This window comes from Podarcis cretensis (genome assembly GCF_951804945.1).
Source record: "Podarcis cretensis genome assembly, chromosome: 7".
Lineage (NCBI taxonomy): Eukaryota > Metazoa > Chordata > Lepidosauria > Squamata > Lacertidae > Podarcis > Podarcis cretensis.
The window spans coordinates 32,551,146-32,572,625 of record NC_137176.1 but is presented as its reverse complement, the minus strand read 5'-3'; the positions used below and the strand labels follow the sequence as shown (position 1 = coordinate 32,572,625).

Sequence of the window (21,480 nt, the reverse complement as noted above, 5' to 3'; positions counted from 1 at the left end):
ACATGAATATATATATCATAGTACAGTGGTACCTCGGTTTATGAACTTAATCCGTTCTAGAAGTCCGTTCTTAAACCGAAACAGTTCTTAAACTGAGGCACACTTTCCCTAACAAGGGCTCTCCCGCCGCTGGTGCCCTTCCACCGTTCGGCTTCCATTCTTAGACCAAGGTAAAGTTCGCAAACCAGGACACTACTTCCAGTTTTGCAGAGTTCTTAAACCGAATAGTTCGGAAACAGGCCTGTTCTTAAACCAAGGTACCAGTGTATACATATTTAAATATATGGTATAAATATATTATTTTAGACATAAACCCTACTTCATTTAGAATATATATATGTAGGGTTCTACATTTGTAAGGCAGGAGTAATCTGACAGACATATATAGGATGAGGGACACCTGGCTTGACTGCAGTAGATGTAAAAAAAGGATCTAAGGATCTTAGTAAACCACAAGCTTAACATGAATGTGATGCAGCAGAAAAAAGCTAATGCAATTCTAAGATGCATCAACAGACATCTAGTGGCCAGCTCAAGGGAAGTAATAGTGCTGCTCTATTCGGCCTTGATTGGACCCCACCTGTACTTTGTCCAGTTCTGGACACCACAGTTTAAGGAGGATATTGACAAGCTAGAACATGTGCAGAGGAGGACAACCAAGATGATCAAGGGTTTGGAAACCAAGCCTTATGAGGACCAGTTGAGGGGTTTGGTATGTTTAGCCTGGAAGAGAGAAGATTGAGAGGTGATATGACAGCAGTCTTCAAATACTTGAAGGGATGTCATGTGGAAGATGGAGAAAGCTTGTCTTCTGCAGCTCCAGAAGGCAAGATTTGAACCAATGGATTCAAATTACAAGAAAGGAAATTCCAATTAAACATTGGGAAGAACTTTCTGATGGTAAGAGCTATTCAACAGTGAAACAGACTACATCAGAAGGTGGAGATTCCTAAACAGATGTTGGATGGCCACCTGCCAGGGATTCCTTAGCTGTGATTCTTGCATTGCGGGGGGCTGGACTAGAGGACCCTTGGGGTCCCTTCCAACTTTCCATCCTTCACGAGACCATTAGTCCATCAATCTCAGTACTGTCTATAGTAACTGGCAGTAGTTCTCCAGGATTTCAGATGGAGGTCTTTCCCACCCTTGTGAGTTTACTCTCCCAAGTAAGCATACAAGGGATTTTTTTGGTCCAACACACCAATACAACTACTGTTCTAGAAAGCAAAAAGTAACAATGCTGATACAGTTAAAGATCCTGTTTACAGAAAAAGGACCCAAACAAAATAAAGGAATTTAGTTTCTCTAAACTTTGCATGTTACTCTGCTTATATGGTTCCTTCCTGCATTTCTTGGTTGTTTTTATTGTGGTCATTGGAGCTTCAGCTTAGGGTCCTAGTAATCACATGAAACTTGGAAGAGACCCCCCCCCCCGGCCTTCTCTCTCTCTCTCTCTCTCTCTCTCTCTCTCTCTCTCACACACACACACACACCAAGCTATTCCCATGAAACCATAGAAATTGTGTGTATTGGAATATATAAAAACAAGCAAGTGTGCTCAAGTTTGGCAATGTTCAGCGATATCAATTTTGTATTATGTAGCTGGTAATGTGGTTTTTACTGTAAATATCTATATGGTGTGTGGATGGATGGATAGTTTTTTCATTCTATCTGTGTTTAATTGTTTTTAATGATTTTCCCTCCTATGTTTTAATTATTTTCTATCTGTAAGCCACCTTGAGTCCCTGTCAGGGGAAAAGGCGGGGTATAAATTTAAAATGATTATTGTGATGATGATGATGATGATGATATCTTGCTAACGCAAGGCCCAGCTAATGTGCAACACAAAGACAATGAAAACTCAGAACAAAGTTATTTGGCACTGGCAGATAAGTAAACATTTGTAAATGCTGCAACCTTAACCCAGTGATTCAATAGCACTCAAAAATTGCATTTTTAGTAAGAGACAATATTTACGGTCAGTAACTCTAGTGTTCTACTCAATTTCAGCCAGTACAGATTAAGAGCTTGTTGCCACTGAATGCATTGCTTGCTAAGAACACCTGCCTTCTTGGCTATGGTCAAGGCATCAGGCTTTTCTTTATTTGCCTACTACAGTTTATTTTCAAAACGTAGACAATGTTCTCCCAAAGATGCCAAAGTCCAGTGCTCAGAGGCATATATACAAGACCAACCTAGCAACTTTATAAACTAGGTGAGCAAGCAATAGAGCAAACAGTAGAACTGGGTGGGTTTTTTAAGAAAAAATAACAAGGCTATCAACTTTCCTTTTTAAAAACACAGCAAGTTTCCCTCGTGGTTGTAAAAGGGCACAGCCAGGAGAGGTGATGCAGACCATTTCAGGCATCCAGGCATGTCTTCCGGTTATCATGGTTACTCTGTGGCTCCCAGAAGCAATTCTTGTCTAGTCCTCCCAATGGCCTTCTGCCATGTTCACCTTTACTTGTTCTATAACTTAATTCTGCTGGAGGGGTTGGGAGGTAGAGGGAGGACTGAACTCTTCCCACCACCATCACAAATTGTTTGTTTGTTTGTTTGTTTGTATACCGCCCTATACCCATAGATCTCAGGGTGGTTCACAACATAAAATGACAATACCAAAGAAAGAAAAGAAAGCCTATTCAGCTCTGATATATACAATTGGCAAACCTGATCCAGTTCTCAATTCCAGCTCATTTAACTTGACTGGGAACCAAGATCAGCACCTTTAGCATGCCACATAATATCAGCATGCTGTTTGCCAAGAAAGGGGCAGAGTTTCAGGTCTGAGTGTACTAAAGCCCTTAATGTATCTGCACCTTGTGGTTTAACACTGGTCACCATGTGGTTTGGTACCTACTGACTAACTCTGGCATCCTTCCACTGAAAACAAGGCTCCAGGAAACCAGAAGTTCATTCTGAGGTGAGGAGAAGACAAGACACTCACTGCCCAAAGTAGTTAATGGGAAAACCCACTAAGTGACACATCCCCAAGAGCTCAGTTTAGAAATGAAGAACATAATGCTGGTCGTTCTGGAGACAGAGAAGAGAACCAGAGCTCCACTGACTCTAGCTACCAGATTATTAGAAGAACAGAAATGCACCACAAGTTTAAGAGCCCACTCTATTCAGAGCACCAAACAAAGGCAAACAAGCTCAGAGCAATGAAGGTTTCACCTGATGAATAAAGACTTTGGGGGAAGCGATCACAGAAGTCATGCCCAACTTTCTTTAGGTTGTTTGCAGAATAAAAAGGAGCTGAATTGACAGTGAAAGAGGATGCTATTAGAAAACCTTTTGGATATGTTGTAAAGTGTAACTGGCAGAAACTTTGTCACATCATTTGCTCAAACTTTGCTCAAGCCACCCAGTGGAAACAGCCGCTCTTCATCACAACTCCAAACCCACAACATTCGGCTTAAAAAGGGATTGCTGCCCAAGCAACATGACTTATGAGGACGGTTGAAGGAGCTGGGTGTGTTTAGCCTGGAAAAGAGGAAACAGAGGAGATACAACAGCCATCTTCAAATATCTAAAGGGCTGTCACATGGAAGAGGGAACAAGCTTGTTTTCTCCTGCTCTGGAGGGGTAGGACTCGAACCAATGGCTGCAAGTTACAAGAAAGGAGATTCCGACTACACATCAGGCAGAACTTTCTGACAGTAAGAGGTGTTTGACAGTGGAAAGCCCTCCCTCAGGAGGTTGGGAGCTCTCCTTCCTTGGAGGTTTCTAAGCAGATGTTGGATGGCCATCTTTCATGGATGCTTTAGCCATGACCCTTGGGATCCTTCCAACTCTACAATTCTATGATTCCATGACTGCATTCACTCAGAGAGTCCTGTACAGGTGTCCAAGCTCAATATAAATGTACACATGGAAGACAAGACGGGGCTTACACCTGCAGATCCTGCCTCTGAACCTCAGACACCGATACTAATTTATGTACAAAAGTCCAAACAAGCATACCTCCAATGCACATAGGCCAGGCTTCCTCAAACTCGGCCCTCCAGATGTTTCTGGCCTACAACTCCCATGACCCCAGTGGTCAGGGATGATGGGAACTGTAGTCTCAAAACATCTGTAGGGCTGAGTCTGAGGACCCTAACATAGACTATGAACACATATCCTGTACCCTGCAGGAAAGGAAAATAGGAACCATACATTCAGAACCTATGAGTGTAGACCTCCTGGTCCCTGCAGGTGTAAGTCCAGCAGGCACGATCTCTTCCCATGTGTTGCATTTATTCCCAGTTTATCAGCTAAGGTGAATGTGGCATAAAGAAGAACAGAAATTCCACAATAGTAGATCCCCACAATCACAGATACTGAAGCCGCATCTTCAGAAATATATCTGGCACATATTAAGGCAGAGAAATCATACTACACCATTTCTTTAAACCTTCCAAGATATTTAACTGGAGTTCAGGGCATTGTAACTGACTTACACTCTGTGAAGCAAACTCTTAAAGCAACAGCCATTCACAGGAAAAGTGCAAAAGGCACTTCACACTAGGATGGTGGAACAAGACACTGTATCCAAAATTACTATAAATATGCAGACACATAAGCATGTGGCTTTCATTTTCTGCCTAGAATAGTAAAACTGCAGTAGGAACTAAAAATATGTATATTCTGTATGTTATTTCTGAAGTTTAAAAACAATTAGAGAAAACAAAAAAACTGTCTCTATAGTCAGACATAGTTCCACCATGCAAGGTATTTATGGAATTGTGCTGCAAATTACATGACACAAACACAAAGTATGTATCTTTTCAAATAGATCCTCTCCTTAGCATCTTTCAGATCATCCTTTTATTTAAAGAACAGAATTGAAGTTTCCATTAGGAGTGAACAAATTTAAAATGATCACTTGGTTTGAAATCATCTTAAAGACTTTTCAGTGTTTTCCCCACACAAGTGAGCATTTATTTCTGCAAAGCTATACTGATAAAACCAACATAGTTCACCACCCCTACCAAAGAAAGTGCATAAGTTACTGCTCTAACATTGGCATTTAATTTCTAAGAAACCCATTTTTGCCTCAGATGAACTACAGTGCTGGCTGTGTATGTTAAAAAAAAACCAAGTACCCAAAATGATTGGGTTTCACCTCCTTTTCCCCTTTAGGAACTGGAAAGGAAAATGACAGCCCTTACTTAATTGCCCCCGCTATAAAGAAATGCAGATCGTTCCAGCATACCTTGCCAAAAGAGAACAGGATTCGCTCCCAAACGTTTGACTTTTCAATAGCTTTGCTCACACTTCAGTGCCTCCAAGACATGTCACCGGCAGCAAAAGCTCAGACTCTGAAGAAACGCGTTTCATTTCTCGCCGCTTCCTTCCTTCTCCCAGCATCTGAAAGCTTCACACGTTATAGGTCTGGAGCAGGGCTCATCTCTCAACCGTCTCGTCGCTCCGAAGAATAATCTCCTCCCAGCTATTAAGAGCATGTTGCCATTATTTCTTAAAATGCACGTCGCGCACATATGCAGTAGCTGTAAGAAAGCTACACTTATTTATACAGGAAGCTCAAGCCACAGCAACACTTCCTACTTCCAAGTCTCATTTCAAATGCAGGTGATTGTTTTTAACCCTCCAGGAACCCAGATGCTACATAGCACAACTTCCTTTGCTGTTAAAATGAACAACTTCTTGCTGAACTCCGAATGGATAAACGCAGGAGAGTGATCGCCCCAACCTCCCAGTTTTAGGTGTGGCTAAATATTCAAATACAGATAGGTGCACCCAATATTGTTCATATGGCAGACAGCCAAGTATAGCCAGCTCAGGATTGTTACCTTTCATTTCCAGCAGGCTCCTGTGCCTTTAACAGCTGCAGGATAGGCAGAAAAACAACAGCGGTGCCTTAAAGGTCTGCACCTGTTTAATTTCTGCTTGTCACAGATCTGTTTAAAGGTACAGGAACCCAATCAGGGGGGAAAGGTGGCAACCCCATCCAGAGACAGGGGGGAAATGATTGGTCTCGCACTTCAGATATACGATAATGTAGTAATATTTTTTAATACTTCTGTTTTAAGAATTGCCTCAAAATCTGGGAACGGTAGGGGGGGGGAAACTACTTTGGATAATGGCAAAAACTAGAGCACACTCCTAAAAATATGGCACTGGAGGGCAAATCTGGCTGTAACTGGAAAAGGGGTGGTGATATGTTATATGTACACACACACACACACACTTCTTTGGCAATCACTTGTAGCTGAGTAAGATTAGCACGTTTCTCCCTTTCGTCCTGAGTTCAAGTGTCTTCAGAGTCCATTACACCTTTGGTAAAGACTTTTCTCCAATTGGAGTGCTCGCAGGCCAGTGTTTCCCAATTGTCGGTGTTTATACTACTATATCACATAAGTTGGGTTTTTTAAAAATAAAAAAAACCCAGGGTGGGGAAATCTTTGTTTAGCATGAGGCAGCATTTCCCCATGGGCAACTTTGTAGGAACCAGATGGCAGCAGTTGGTGCAGCCAGAGGCAAAATTCAACCTACTATACTATACAAAAGTAAGGATCAAATCAATTTTTTGTCTAGAATGTGCAGCAAATTTTTCATCATCTTGTGCCGAATTGATGATAATTGCAAGTGGTGGAATAGCACGAGGCCAGATTGAAGGAGCTTTTTTGTGTCACCTATGACATTGTCTCAGAGGCTTGTCCTTTACAACCACCGCAAGCTGCATACTCTAGTAAAAGGAGTCCAGGAGCCAGAAAGGGAAAGAGATTACAAGTTGTGCATGAAGGGGAATTCCTGAGGAATGTAGGTTGGGTTGTGAGGAGGAGGTTAAGGAGAAGAAAGAGAAAGAGAAGAGACAGTCTAAGGACTGACAAGGAAATGAATTCATGCTGAATGTATGTGCTGCATGAGGCCACTGGCATGGGGAGACAAGAGAGTGGTTTTTTTGTAAGGAATGAAGATTAAGAAGTGGCGTGTTGTGTTACAACTCAGGGGTTCTATATGCAGTTTTTTGATATCCTTGCTTTGCTATCCGATACCTCCTGAAATATAAGATTCATTTCAGCTTGCTACCAGAAAAATCAAAATCAGTCTACCTTTATTCAGGTATCAGTCTTGATCTGCAGACTTGAAGTTTTAATTATCCCCTTGAGCTAAACCATAATTAAGCTATCTTATGTAAGGTGTTCAACTGTGAATATAGCCTATCAAACAGAATTTAATAAAACTCTTTTAAGAAGCTTCAGTGATAACATGGGCTCCTCAATATGGAAAGGAATGCAGCAGACCATGTCACCACAGGTATCTCTCATTCTCCCATACCAGAAACAAATACTGTACAGAAGTTACTGGTGGGTTTTTCCTCCTCTAAACATTTACTTCATCTGATATAGATAAATAAAATAATATAAATAAAAATAGTTAAGATGAATGAAATGAACAATCCAATGTCGCTGAAGTCCACACAATGAAGAAAAGGAACGAACTTCTGAATGTAGATAGCTCTGTTAGCTCTGAAGTAGCTCACCATAGCCCTTAAACAAATATATATTATGTGTCAAATGCCATCACTGACCACATGTGTTAAAACTGAGATCTGATAGGTGGGGAGCATTGAACAATCTGTAAATATATGTCCCAAAAGGTTCAACAACTGAGCTTCTGGACTTCAAAGAGATTGATTCAGGCACCAGCTCAACCACATCAAGTAGCCTGACTAATCCATTTCACAAAATAGTTGTACAAATACTTGTTGTTGTATAGTCGTGTCCCACTCTTCGTGACCCCATGGACCAGAGCACGCCAGGCACTCCTGTCTTCCACTGCCTCCTGCAGTTTGGTCAAACTCATGCTGGTAGCTTCGAGAACACTGTCCAACCATCTCGTCCTCTGTCGTCCCCTTCTCCTTGTGCTCTCAATCTTTCCCAACATCAGGGTCTTTTCCAGGGAGTCTTCTCTTCTCATGAGGTGGCAAAAGTATTGGAGCCTCAGCTTTGGGATCTGTCCTTCCAGTGAGCACTCAGGGCTGATTTCCTTAAGAATGGATAGGTTTGATCTTCTTGCAGTCCATGGGACTCTCAAGAGTCTCCTCCAGCACCATAATTCAAAAGCATCAATTCTTTGGCGATCAGCCTTCTTTATGGTCCAGCTTTCACTTCCATACATCACTACTGGGAAAACCATGGCTTTAACTATACAGACCTTTATTGGCAAGGCGATGTCTCTGCTTTTTAAGATGCTGTACAAATACTTAAGAACCTTTAAGCACTTTGTAGAAGTAAAGTGATTAACACTGATTTAAGATAAGTCCATCCCTTGCAACCATTCACCCAGGTCATTCTGGGGGTGCTTGCCACATGATAGGTTAAAAAAAAAAAAGAGCACAAAGTTGGTCTTGGGAGCAGCCTCATCCAATTTGGTTTTAGATGAATACATATATAATCCAACCAGCTAACTGTGTAATCCTATAAAGGTCAGTTCAGAAGTAAACTCGAATGTGATGTTCTACCAAACAGGGAGGTGTGTATAATATTGGGTTGCAGCCTAAGAAAAGATTAAAGAGAAGCCTTCTATTCAGGATTGTGTAATCAGGTCACATAGTTCTAAAGTGTAGATCTTACCAGACATATACTAGCTACAAATTGCTTAAGCCTTAAATATAGCATTTATTCCATCACTATATGGAAGCGTATGTCTTTCAGATGTCTTTCGGACTGGTATAGCTAATGGTTTTGGAACATTTCAAGCCATGAGTTAGAGCTGACCAAGAAAGGAAGGGTGTTAACATCCATCTTCAAAGAGATGGAATGCTTTCATACATCAAAAGCAGGTCAAACTGTATGCTTATTATCAAGAGGTATTTCGCCAATTAAATATGTGCCTTACAAATGATTTATGAATTAAAAGGTACACAAATTTTGCATATGTATTCCTAAACCCCAATACAGGTGCCTCTTAGAGATCCTGAAATGCTGGGTAACTTGCAATTTATTGAACAAAAACCACCCTCATTGCATTATGTCTTTAGCTCTCTTCCAGTCTCACCATTAAGAGTCAAGCAAGCACACAAGGGGAGAAGGGACAACACACTAGCTCTGCCCTCCCACCTGGCTGCCGTTCCCCTTCTCCAATCCGCCTGCTTCAACAGGATGCCCTCCAGATATCTTGAACTATGGTTTCTATCAGCCCTGGCCTTAGTTCAAAGCATCTGGAGTCCCAAGCTGACGAAGGCAGCTCCAAGTGGAGAGCAAACCTCTGCAGTAGGGTGTCTTCTCTATTCATTCCAAAACATATATACCATATTTTTCGCCCTATAGGACACACTTTTTCCCCTCCAAAAATGAAGGGGAAAAGTGTGTGCGTCCTATGGGGCGAATGCAGGCTTTCGCTGAAGCCTGGAGAGCGAGAGGGGTCAGTGCGCACCAACTCCTCTTGCTCTCCAGGCTTCAGGAAGCTATCCGCAAGCCTTGGGAGCCCGCGGGAGTTCCCGCCGGGCTCCGAAGGCTTGCGGGCAGCAGCCTGTTCTGGGGGTTGGGGTCGGGGGAAGCTCGGACTTCCCCCACCCCAGCCCCGTGACTTGGGGGGGGAATAATTTTTTTTATTTATTTCCCCCCCAAAAAAAAACTAGGTGCGCCCTATGGGCCGGTGCGCCCTATAGGGCAAAAAATACAGTAGGTGATATTACCCTCCGCAAGTTGGAGGGCAACAAAAACAGCAATGGGCAGGAGCAATGGGCAGTTTGCTCATCTCTGCTTCTCCTGCTCATCCTCCTCATGTGTTTATTTAATTATTTCTGAAGAAAGCTTCTGTGACATTTCAAGAAGACCTCCAAATCAAACACCCAGTTGCAAACCCGTATTCAAAATATTGTTATTCTACACTTAACACAAGTCACATGGATATTTTTACATTGTACATAGCATGCACCACTAAAGAGATTTTGAAAACATTAAGCTGTTTAGAAATGGCTTTGAATAAAATAAATACATAAATAAAAATAAATAAACCCATGAAGAGGGATGTGTGATTCTTCTTTCCCCTCCCTCATGTGTTGACTGGAAACAGAGAACCCACCTGTGCATCACTGTATGTTTTCTCTCAGTGTGTGTGGTTTTTTTTAGTATTTTGCAAACAGAAAAAGGAGTGGCAGATTCACAGATTATGTGCCAACTTTCCACATGGTCACTGTAAGTTCTCAAAAGGACAAACAGCAGTACAATTAGGCTACAGTTCTAATTGTTCTTGGGAATGAGGGCAAATGAATACAGCAAAGCACACAGACGCAGAATCAATACCAGGGTTGGGCAGTTTAAATCGCAACAGGTTATTATATTATTAGCCATGTTCAGAAATTTGAATAGTCCTCAGATTACAGTGGTACCTCTGGTTACGTACTTAATTCATTCCGGAGGTCTGTTCTTAAACTGAAACTGTTCTTAACCTGAAGCACCACTTTAGCTAATGGGGCCTCCCACTGCTGCCATGCCGCCGCCACACAATTTCTGTTCTCATCCTGAAGCAAAGTTCTTAGCTCAAGGTACTATTTCTGGGTTAGCGGAGTCTGTAACCTGAAGCATATGTAACCTGAAGCATATGTAACCCGAGGTACCACTGTATATGCCTATAACTTTCTGGCTTTGGCTGTGTGCCAAAAGTGATGCTATCTTTTTACAATTAATTACATGCCTTAATGACCTACCTAATGTTGCAACAATTCTAGGCAGTCAAGTTACATTGCACACATTGCACTGAAAACTGGAAGATCAGGAAGACAGAGTTGGGCAAACAGATCATTTTCACTGTAATAAAGAACAAACACACAGTCCTGTAATCAGGGGAAAGGAAATACTCTCAGATCACAGATGTCGGCTTCTTGGGACCAATGCCTTCAGATGTTTTTTGCTGCCCCTTTATTACAGCACTCAAATTAAGTGAATTAAGCACGCGTCCCTTCACTTCAATGCTAGGGTGTAAAAATAGTTTCAAATTAAAATGCAGTAGAGTTCCCACTTGTTGCTTGCTCCATACTTTAGATTTCATTAGTACACATCTAAAAGGTAAAGGGACCCCGACCATTAGGTCCAGTCGTGGCTGACTCTGGGGTTGCAGCGCTCATCTCGCTTTACTGGCCAAGGGAGCCGGCGTACAGCTTCCAGGTCATGTGGCCAGCATGACTAAACCGCTTCTGGCGAACCAGAGCAGCGCACGGAAACGCCGTTTACCTTCCCGCCAGAGTGGTACCTATTTATCTACTTGCACTTTGACGTGCTTTTGAACTGCTTGGTTGGCAGGAGCAGGGACCGAGCAACGGGAGCTCAGCCCATCACAGGGATTCGAACCGCCAACCTTCTGATCGGCAAGTCCTAGGCTCTGTGGTTTAACCCACAGTGCCACCCACGTCCTACATAAACATCTACACCTCCCTAAATGATATTACAATATAACATTATGCATGTTGCTGACCATATTTCAGTATGAGCATTGATTTGATCCCAACTTTTAAATATTACTTCAGAATGTATCTCAAACTGTGTCAATTATTATATCTTGGCACAAACAGAACTAATATAAATGTAAGCCTGGACGACTCCTGCAAATTGTCACATATTGAAAAGAATTTTAGACAGACTAGGGACCCCTGATAATGTAACAGGACATAATGATCTTACACTATTAAGATACCCTATCCATCTGGTGCTATCCAGATGTTTTGGACTCCAACTCCCATGAGCCACCCCGGCCAATGACGAGGGATGATGGGGATTATATTTCAGTAGTACATCCAACTAGCAAAATACTCATCAGTAGGATGGACTGGGTGGGTATATTGAGGGGGTGTTCCTGTATGTTACAGAGCCTCCTGAGAAAGGTAGTTCAAAGGCGACCTACATCAGCCCCTTCATACAGCCTTCCAGAACCTGGTGCCATTCATGAAAACAATAATGTAAGCTATTTTGGAAGAGCCGAAATGTACTTTCTTATGCAGTGCATTTCAGCTTCAGTACAAGTGAGTCATGGTGCTCTGACACTCAGCAGTTCTGTTTTTCAGCATTTGACAGCATAAATGTACAACCCCCCTCCACACACACAAAATAGCTACCAGGGAACAGCAAAATCTTGCCAATCTTTATTTCTGATATCTCATTTTCAAAAAATCTCATTACACTTATTTGTGGTACCTGACAATGAAAGCAAGACAACTCAATGTCAGAGATAGTAGATGGACTTCAGCTCAACTATAGGACTATATTTGAGTGCAGTCCTTCATTCTTATTCTTCTTTTTTGGAATCTCAGCTGTTCACTTAATGGAGAATATAAAGGGCTGCTCCGGGAGGTATGGGCTGGATCTGACCCTGGTGAGCTCAGAAGCTAGGGAGAGAGGCAGGTTTTGCCCCATCTTAAATGTATTCCAGATCGCAATCTGTTTGATTTGTCCTGTTGAATTTTCTGGAAGTCATTGGAAAATTAGCATGGCAGCTCTTCTAAGGGTCAAGATGATGGCCTACTCACTGTGAAGCTTCCTTGCTATCTGGCTAGTTTACTAGTAGCTCCTTTGCCAGAAGCATTTGATACTGCCTTATGAGTTAAGTCATTGGCCCAGTTCAAAAGATCTTCAAAGGTTCAGGCAAGTCTTTTCCCACCCGACCCAAAAAAGCCAAGGACTGAACCTGGGACCTTCTGCAAGAAAAGCATGTGCTGTGCTACTGAGCTCCAGCCCTTGCCATTTGCTTGGGTGGGAATGATACAGAGGCTCATTGCCCACTAAACATCTCCATAAGAACATAAAAAGAGCTGCTGGATCTGGCCAGAGGTCCTGCATCCTGTTCGCATAGTGGCCAATCAGATGCCTGTGGGAAACGTGCAAGCAGGACCCAAGCACAAGAGCACTCTCCCCTCCTGCAGTTTCTATTTAGAAGCATTACTGCCTCTATGCAGTGCATAGCCATCATGGCTAGTAGCCACTGGTAGCCCCACCGTCCATGTTTTTGTCTATTCCTCTTTTAAAGCCATCCAAGTTGGTAGCCATCACTGCCTCCTGTGAGAGAAAGTTCCATAAACTGTGTACCGTATTTTTCGCCCTATAGGACGCACTTTTTCCCCTACAAAAATGAAGGGGAAATGTGTGTGCGTCCTATGGGGCGAATGCAGGCTTTCGCTGAAGCCTGGAGAGCGAGAGGCGTCGGTGCGCACCGACACCTCTCGCGCTCCAGGCTCCAGGAAGCTATCCGCAAGCCTTGCGCGCCTGGGGGGAGTTCCTGGGGGGAGTCCCTCCGGAGGACGCCCCGTGCTTCGTGCAGGTGTCGGCAAGCCTTGCGCATCCGGGGGAACTCCCACCGGGAGCGCAAGGCTTGCGGGCGGCAGCCTGCAGCGTGGAACACGGGGCGCCCTCCGGAGGACGCCTCGTGCTTCGCGCAGGTGTCGGCAAGCCTTGCGCACCCGGGGGATCTCCCCCCGGGCGCGGAAGGCTTGCGGGCGGCAGCCTGCAGCGCGGAGCACGGGGCGCCCTCCGGAGGACGCCCTGTGCTCCGCGCAGGTGTCCGCAGTCTGCCACTCGGCGTGTGGAGTGCCCTGAAGTAGAGTGCCCCCCGCGCTGGGCAGACATCTGGAGCGTGGGGAGCCCTGCAGGAGTTCCCACAGGGCTCCCCACGCTGCGGATAGCAGCCTGCTGCGCGAGGCGCGAGGCGCCCTGAAGCAGAGCGCCCCCCGCGCTGGGCAGACATCTGGAGCGTGGGGAGCCCTGCAGGAGTTCCTACAGGGCTCCCCACGCTGCGGATAGCAGCCTGCTGCCCGGTGCGCGAGGCACCCTGAAGCAGAGCACCCCTCGCGCCGGGCAGACATCGGCCAGCCCCACAAGCTCGGGGGACAGCGGGGAGGCGCAGCGCTGCCATCCCGCTGTTCCCCGACCTGGTTTTTGGGGGGAAAATAAAGGAAAAAACATTTTCCTTTATTTCCCCCCAAAAAAACTAGGTGCGTCCTATGGGACGGAGCGTCCTATGGGACGAAAAATACGGTATGTCCAATGTATGCATATCCATGATTCAGGATGGACTATGGTCCCAGGAATAAACATTTCTCCATTTTGGTTTTTTGCCTTAAGACCTTTCACATATACCCCCCTAACACTCTTTTCACCATTTGGGTGCAAAGCAGCACATTTTGACCACATGCTCTACACTGGGCATAACAGAAGCACTTGATACATACACTGCATACTCACACAACACATATTTGCTTCCTGGGTGGAAAATCTAGTTTCCGGTCTGCACGGATATGCAGTACAAAATATAGGTGTGTATCAGTGCCTAGCTCCGCTAATGATTAGTGGCAAACTTGCTTCTCCGCAGTTCAGAGCAAAGGATGAAGCCTAATCAGAATAATCCCTTTGGAATGTTGTACCTCACACCCAATACCAAAATGCTACATTCCTGAGATTAAGATAGCAGATTCAAAACAAGCAGGGCGGGTGGATCACAGATACTTTCACTTGTACTGAAATACAGACCTTTTCCTTTGGCTGCCACAGCTTAATTTTTGCTCAGGTTCCACTCTATCTCTGTAGAAACAGTGTTTTGCAAAGGACAGCGTACAGTCTTTTTAAGTTGCATGCTTACTTTTGGCATCTGCTTACTATCCTGCACTAAACACAAGTACGGTAATAATTTGACCTGCAAAACGGTGGTTAAGACCACTGCTTAAGGCAGACCTTTCCAAACTGTTCATGTTTGTGACACACTTTTTAGACATGCATCATTTTGCGACACAGTAATTCAGTTTTGCATCATTTTGCAACACAGTACAGTGGTACCTCAGGTTAAGTATTTAATTCGTTCCAGAGGTCCGTTCTTAACCTGAAGCTGTTCTTAACATGAAGCATCACTTTAGCTAATGGGGCCTCCTGCTGCCGCTGCGCCGCCGGAGCCCGATTTCTGTTCTTATCCTGAAGCAAAGTTCTTAACCTGAAGCACTATTTCTGGGTTAGCAGAGTGTGTAGCCTGAAGCGTATGTAACCTGAAGCATATGTAACCCGAGGTACCACTGTAATTCAGTTTTACTAGCAAACCGGAGGTTAAACTAATCCCTTTCCAGCCCTGGGAGGAGCATGAGGAACATTCGCACGACACACCTGCACACAGCAACCAACGCACTAACTTGTCACGACACACAGTTTGGAAAGCTCTGGCTTAAGGCATCCACAGATAAAATAACCTTGCTGCAACATATCCAGCATAAGCAGAGTGCATTGTATTGCTTCAGGCAGAGATGACCCCAAACACTTTGGTGCTAGAGGCAGACAATCCACATGGTTCCTCCCCAAAAGTAACACAATCCTGCAGCTAGAGTGCCTGCAGAGGGTCAAGATTCAGAGCGTTTCCACTTACCTATGCCATACTGTCCTACTTTTTCCGATCGAAAACCAGGACACGCATCTTCAGGGAAGTGCTCCCAGGCAAGTCACATGACTCACACAGCACTCTCGCCCCCCCCCCAAGCATTTCTTTTACAGGGTGCAATCTTCTGCAGTGTCAAAAAACACATGTTTTGGGGAGCTGCATGAGATTGCAGTCCAGAAAAAACACAAAAAACGAGAGCACGGCATGAGAACATGTGATATTGTGGCACCCAAAATGGCTGCCATGATCTCAAGCAGAAAAACCAGGATGTTCCATTTTTTCCGGGTCTCTTGGCAGGTGTGTTATGCCCACTGGAGTCCTGGTCAGGCAAGCCAAGCATGAGTAGGCCAGACCAGGCCCTCCTGTACCATATACACTGGTCTGAAGCAGGGGAGGGTTTCACAAGCCACAGCCCCATTGTCTCAACTGTACCACTGGGCAGTGTGGGAGGGGCACACTGAGAAAATTTCTAACTTCTTCAACACATACTGCTGTGTTATGTGCTTGTATTTGGTCACGAAAAAAGAGATAGATAACTTGATTTGTTTGGGGGTGTTGTTTTTCTTCAGATATAAGCCAATTCCTTTAAATGTCATTTATGCAATCACCACCACCCCTTGCATTTCAAAGTCCAGGAAGGAATCGCAACCCACAATGCCAAAATCTTACTTGTGAGTAATTTCTTGGCAGTCAGTACTAGTTACATGTCAGCGTTTTCCATCTGAAAGCTTCTGTTAAGACACAGGGGCGCTTCAAAACATAACATTTTTCCCACATAGAAAAAGAACTTCTAGTAGGAAGATGTATGAAATATATATATAGCCCCGATCATTTTTCACTGTATGAACACACTGAGTGGGTATGTGCAGATGCTTTGAGAAGATGAATGCATGACCCCACTATGCTGTCATGTGCAGATCTACCAAGAGGCATGTGGACATGACTGGTGCTATAATGTGGATTATAAATCAGTACCTGTGCAAGCAGTGTTGGAAGCAAGTACTGAAAGAACTACAGGATCAGCAATCACACTAAAGAGGTAAAATGTAAAGGACCCCTGGACGGTTAAGTCCAGTCAAAGGCAACTATGGGGCTGCGGCGCTCATCTCACTTTCAGGCTGAGGGAGCCAGCGTTTGTCCACAGACAGCTTTCCGGGTCATGTGGCTAGCATGACTAAACTGCTTCTGGCACAACGGAACACCATGACAGAAACCAGAGCGCACGGAAACGCCATTTACCTTTCCGCCGCAGCGGTATCTGTTTATCTACTTGCACTGGCGTGCTTTTGAACTGCTAGGTTGGCAGTAGCTGGGGCAGAGCAACAGGAGCTCACCCCATTGCACAGATTCAAACCACCGACCTTCTGATTGGCAAGCCCAAGAGGCTCAGTAGTTTAGACCGCAGCGCCACCTGCATCCCAATCACACTAACATGGGGCTAATGGCAACAGGTGATTTTACAGCACTGGCGCAGCTATGGCTGGACATGAGGGCCAAAGTCCAGCAATCCACATAGCTCAGCCCCTCCCTAAAAGCGACCACCCTGAAAGGGGCAGATTAGCAGTAGCAAACTGACAACCAGCCCACTTTATTTACTGCCTTAATATCCTGTCTTTTTTCTCTAAGTAGTTTAAGATGGCACACATTAATCCCCTCAATAACCCTGTGAAATAGGCGAGGATGAGAGGTAGTGACTCGCCCATATTATATAAATAACAACAACAACACAAGGATTTGAGTCTCTTCAGGTCTGTGGCCATGGTGGGTTGTGGATTCTCTCTTATAAAACATAACAAAGGTGTCTTCCTATTATAATTCAGTATACAAATTAAATATATTTAAGCATTTCTCCTGATCTGCTTAATCTATTCCAGTCATAAACCTAAGGTGGACTCGTATAGTTTTATCATTCTAGTTCTATAATTCTAGGAAAGTTCCTTGTAATTTGCAAAACTAGATTTGTTTTAATAAACAGACAACTAATTGTTGCTGGGCCGGGGGGGGGAGGGGTTTGGGGAACTACTCAAACAGGTTTAACAAAGAAGCCTGCCAAACAAGAACAAGATCAAACACATTATTACCTGCTAAAAGGATGCCTGAACAACTTTTTGAGATGTGACTGTTGCATTTGAGGGAACTTTGTAGCTGCTGTGAACTGGTTTAAGCAAATTGCATTGTGTTTTGCCTGGTGTCCATTAATGCTGCAAAGGTGTTATTCCAAATAAATGGAAAATACTACTGCTCAGTTGGGACGCAGGTGGCGCTGTGGGTTAAAGCCTCAGCGCCTAGGGCTTGCCGATCGAAAGGTCGGCGGTTCGAATCCCTGCGGCGGGGTGCGCTCCCGCTGCTCAGTCCCAGCGCCTGCCAACCTAGCAGTTCGAAAGCACCTCCGGGTGCAAGTAGATAAATAGGGACCGCTTACCAGCGGGAAGGTAAACGGTGTTTCCGTGTGCGGCTCTGGCTCTGGCTCTGGCTCTGGCCAGAGCAGCGATGTCACGCTGGCCACGTGACCCGGAAGTGTCTCCGGACAGCGCTGGCCCCTGGCCTCTTAAGTGAGATGGGCGCACAACCCCAGAGTCTGTCAAGACTGGCCCGTACGGGCAGGGGTACCTTTACCTTTACCTTTTACTGCTCAGTTATTTTAAGAAAAGTTATGTTATGAGAGAGCCAGGAAGACTTGAGTTCAAATCGTCACTCTGCCATGAAGCTCACTGAGAATAGACCAGACATTGCTGTCTCTCAGCCTCACCTACCTTACAGAGTTGCTCTGGAAATAAAAATAAAGGGGAGGCAGCGTAAAAGCTGTCCTGAGCTCCTGGAAGGAGGAATATAAATGTAGTCAAACAAATAAAAGAAAAATGTTCGGGGAGGGTGATGAATGGAAACTGTGGTTCCCATTATTAAGAGCCATCAAGGACCTCTGCTTTCCTTACTAGTTTTTATATTATTTTATTTATTTATATTTTCTCTTTGTAAACCACTTTGAAGTGTTTGACAAAAGTGTATTAACTTTATGCAATAAAATAAATATTTATAATATGGCTTTCAGGACAAGGTCCAGCCTTTTCTTTTTTAAGATGGCTGAGGGAAGGCATGGTAATCTTATAAAATTGTGATTGGTGCAGTGAAATTTTCATACAGTCATAATACTAGAACTTAAAATCAATCAAGTGCAATTTACTATAAAAAAGGATTCTGAACAGAAAAGCAAATGTATTTCTTTGCACAATGCATAATTAAGTCACAGAACACATTAGAGAAAATGCAGACACTTTTGCTTTAGGAGGCTTTTGCTCTAGAAGGCTTAGTTTGGTCAGAATCGAGTATACGCTTCCAGAGTTAATGCTTAAATACATTACTTCTAGTAAATGAGCAACCATAGCCACTAGAGGGCCATGAAAATTTGTGTCCCTGGCTTTTTAGACTCGTCTACCCATGTGCTATCTGAAACCAAAGGGGCTCACTGGTTGCCAGATGGGAATTTTTTTTCAGCTCTCCTACCCCACTAATAGGACAACACATACTGTACTTCCTGCAACCAGATGACTTTGGAGAGGAGAATAGCATCCAAGTGTGAATCATCTCTACTACAGTGGTACCTCGGGTTACATACGCTTCAGGTTACATACGCTTCAGGTTACAGACTCCGCTAACCCAGAAATAGTACCTCGGGTTAATAACTTTGCTTCAGGATAAGAACAGAAATCGTGTTCCGGCGGTGCAGCAGCAGCAAGAGGCCCCATTAGCTAAAGTGGAGTTTCAGGTTAAGAACAGTTTCAGGTTAAGAACAGACCTCCAGAACAAATTAAGTACTTAACCCAAGGTACCACTGTATAGGCAAAGTCACGGACCTGTAACCGAATTGTTTAGTCCTCACACAAACATACAGTACATTATTCTAGATACCTTTTAAGGATTTTATGCTGATCTTGTGAAACTCCATGCAACTCCTTTAACCTTTGCACTCTTGCTAGTAGGTATAATAGTAGGTTTCTTTTTCTCTCCCCGCCCCCCCCCCAACAAATTCTTCAAGTATTACTGGCAATCTGCCAGGAGGATTCCCTTTGAACACATCTGTTGCACTGCTGAGATTTACATGCTCCAGGTGCTGCACTTTGATTGGCACCTGTGTTACAAAGCAATTCCTAACCATCACTACTCAAAACATAAGTTCTACTGAGTTTGATGGGGCTTACTCTCAGGTAAACAAGATTAGGGCTGCATCCTTAAATCACACCACTCTATCCATGAATGTGGTTGAGGACAGTAGAAGCAAATCAAACAAAGCCAGAAGAAAGAACCATGATATGCACTCAGGATTACAACCCCAGATAAAAAAAAGAAATGTGTTATGGTCTCTGTACCTGCTTTCTATTTTTCTCGTGTTTCTGATTATGAGATTATAAGATTAGTGAGCAAATTGGACTTATACACATCCTTCCTGCAGGTTTGGGCATGAGTGGAAGGAGAGCAAGCTTCTCTCTGTGTATGAAAGTAATGGGGCTGGAGCAGGAGCAGTTCATTTCTGTTTACCCTCCTGTGGGACCCGCAGAGAGGTGAGGACGTCTCTTTCTCTCTCTTTATAGGGAGACAGCTCATTAACTAATGCATGATAAATAATTTGTGCACAGCAGGTTCATTAATTTAACATGGAACCATCAGCAGAATGTAATTACAGGGTCCCAAGGTCCTAGCGATGCACTTGCAATTGCAGCCACCCATCCATTAGGCAAGGTAGGCCTCTGTCTATAGCAGAAACTCCACACGAAGGAGAAAACCATCCCAATGACTTGTTTTGAGAGCTAGCGACAGGTTTCAGTGTTAGCTAGGATGAGTCCCACTCCCATGCCATGCAAGCTAAAGTCATCTCTGGCCTGTCAATGCCCCCTGGTACGAACACAAGCAGAAACGAATTTAACACCAATCAAGCCATGAACATATGGGTGGAGTAGGGCGAGGTGTGAAATGCACTGGAAAAACCTCACTCTACTCAAAGGTGGTAGGTTATATGAACACACCCTGTGATACGAAGGAAACTTGGAACCCACAGCAACCAGGAGATGGCATAGAAGTCCTGGATTAGCTCGATTGAACTAGAATATCTAACAGCAGGTTTCTGTTCTCCCTAAATGTATTTGCTTATAGCAATGGTTCTCAAAGGGTGTGGCATACAACACTGGTGTATCAGGAGAGGGTGGCAAGTGTGCGGGAAGATTCAAGGACAATAAAGAAACATTTAAATGTTTAAGTGTAGCATAGCATAGCATTTTTCTTTTCTTTTATTTGCAGAATATGGATAGACACCTTTTCAAAATGAGAGCAAGAGCATCAAGTGATACTGCAAGGACGCACCGCTCATTGACTTTGTATGGATACTTAAGAGGCTTGTTTATAATTATATTTAGGTAATGATACATGTTCTTATGTAGCTGCATTGTTTTACACTTTCTGGATGTCACATGACCATATAATAAAGTAGTTGTGTTCTGTGTTATAAATCAAGCACTGCTGGGAGTTTCTTATTTTTGTTTTACAATGTATTTCTTCTCAGCAAAAAAAAAACTGGTGTTGCATGAACACATATTTATACAGAAAGTGTGGATCAGAGAAACAATTTGAGAACCACTGGGTTAATGAATAACAAGATCTATCCAGCTCTGGGTTAGAAAGGAAATGTTTGCTATATTTCAATACAAGCAGTGAATTGTATCTTCACTGAATTCTTTACTAAATTAGTATGGTGTTTTTGGTTTTTTTTTTTGCAAAAGGATTCATTACAATTCTATAATTGCTTACTGTGCCATAAGTCCCATTGAGTTCAGTCGGCCTTGGTTCTACTGTGCATAGGGTCTTTTAAGTAGTTGCAGTGCTTTTTTCTGGGGGGACGCATACCCTTAAACATTTTGTGAATCTAAGTTTGGCCTCATTGAGGAGCAGTATTTCAATATGAGTAGGAAAATGAGAGTACCCCTAAACATTTTGTTTTAGAAAAAAAGCACTGAGTAGTTGTAAACAAGCCCAAGCATTAAGATGTCACTGTTGCTGTATTATAGTACAAATAATCCCTCTAGTGTTCAGAGTCTATTAGTTCATAGCACAGACTTAACCAATATATTCTATAAG

General features: G+C 43.7%; 1 protein-coding gene across 4 annotated transcripts in view; it reads right to left on the bottom strand.

Annotated features, from left to right (window-relative positions):
* RNF144B (ring finger protein 144B) overlaps positions 1 to 21,480 on the bottom strand; it is an 82,148-nt gene that overhangs the window by 50,954 nt on the left and 9,714 nt on the right. Inside the window, exon 1 of one of the 4 annotated variants that reach the window (XM_079983818.1) lies at positions 5,261 to 5,676. The exons of 2 other annotated variants lie outside the window; for them this stretch is intronic. The gene's annotated coding sequence lies outside the window, so the exon portion shown is untranslated. Of the gene's footprint in view, positions 1 to 5,200; positions 5,677 to 21,480 lie in introns of those variants that run through there. One more of the 4 variants, XM_079983815.1, reaches the window with a different exon arrangement.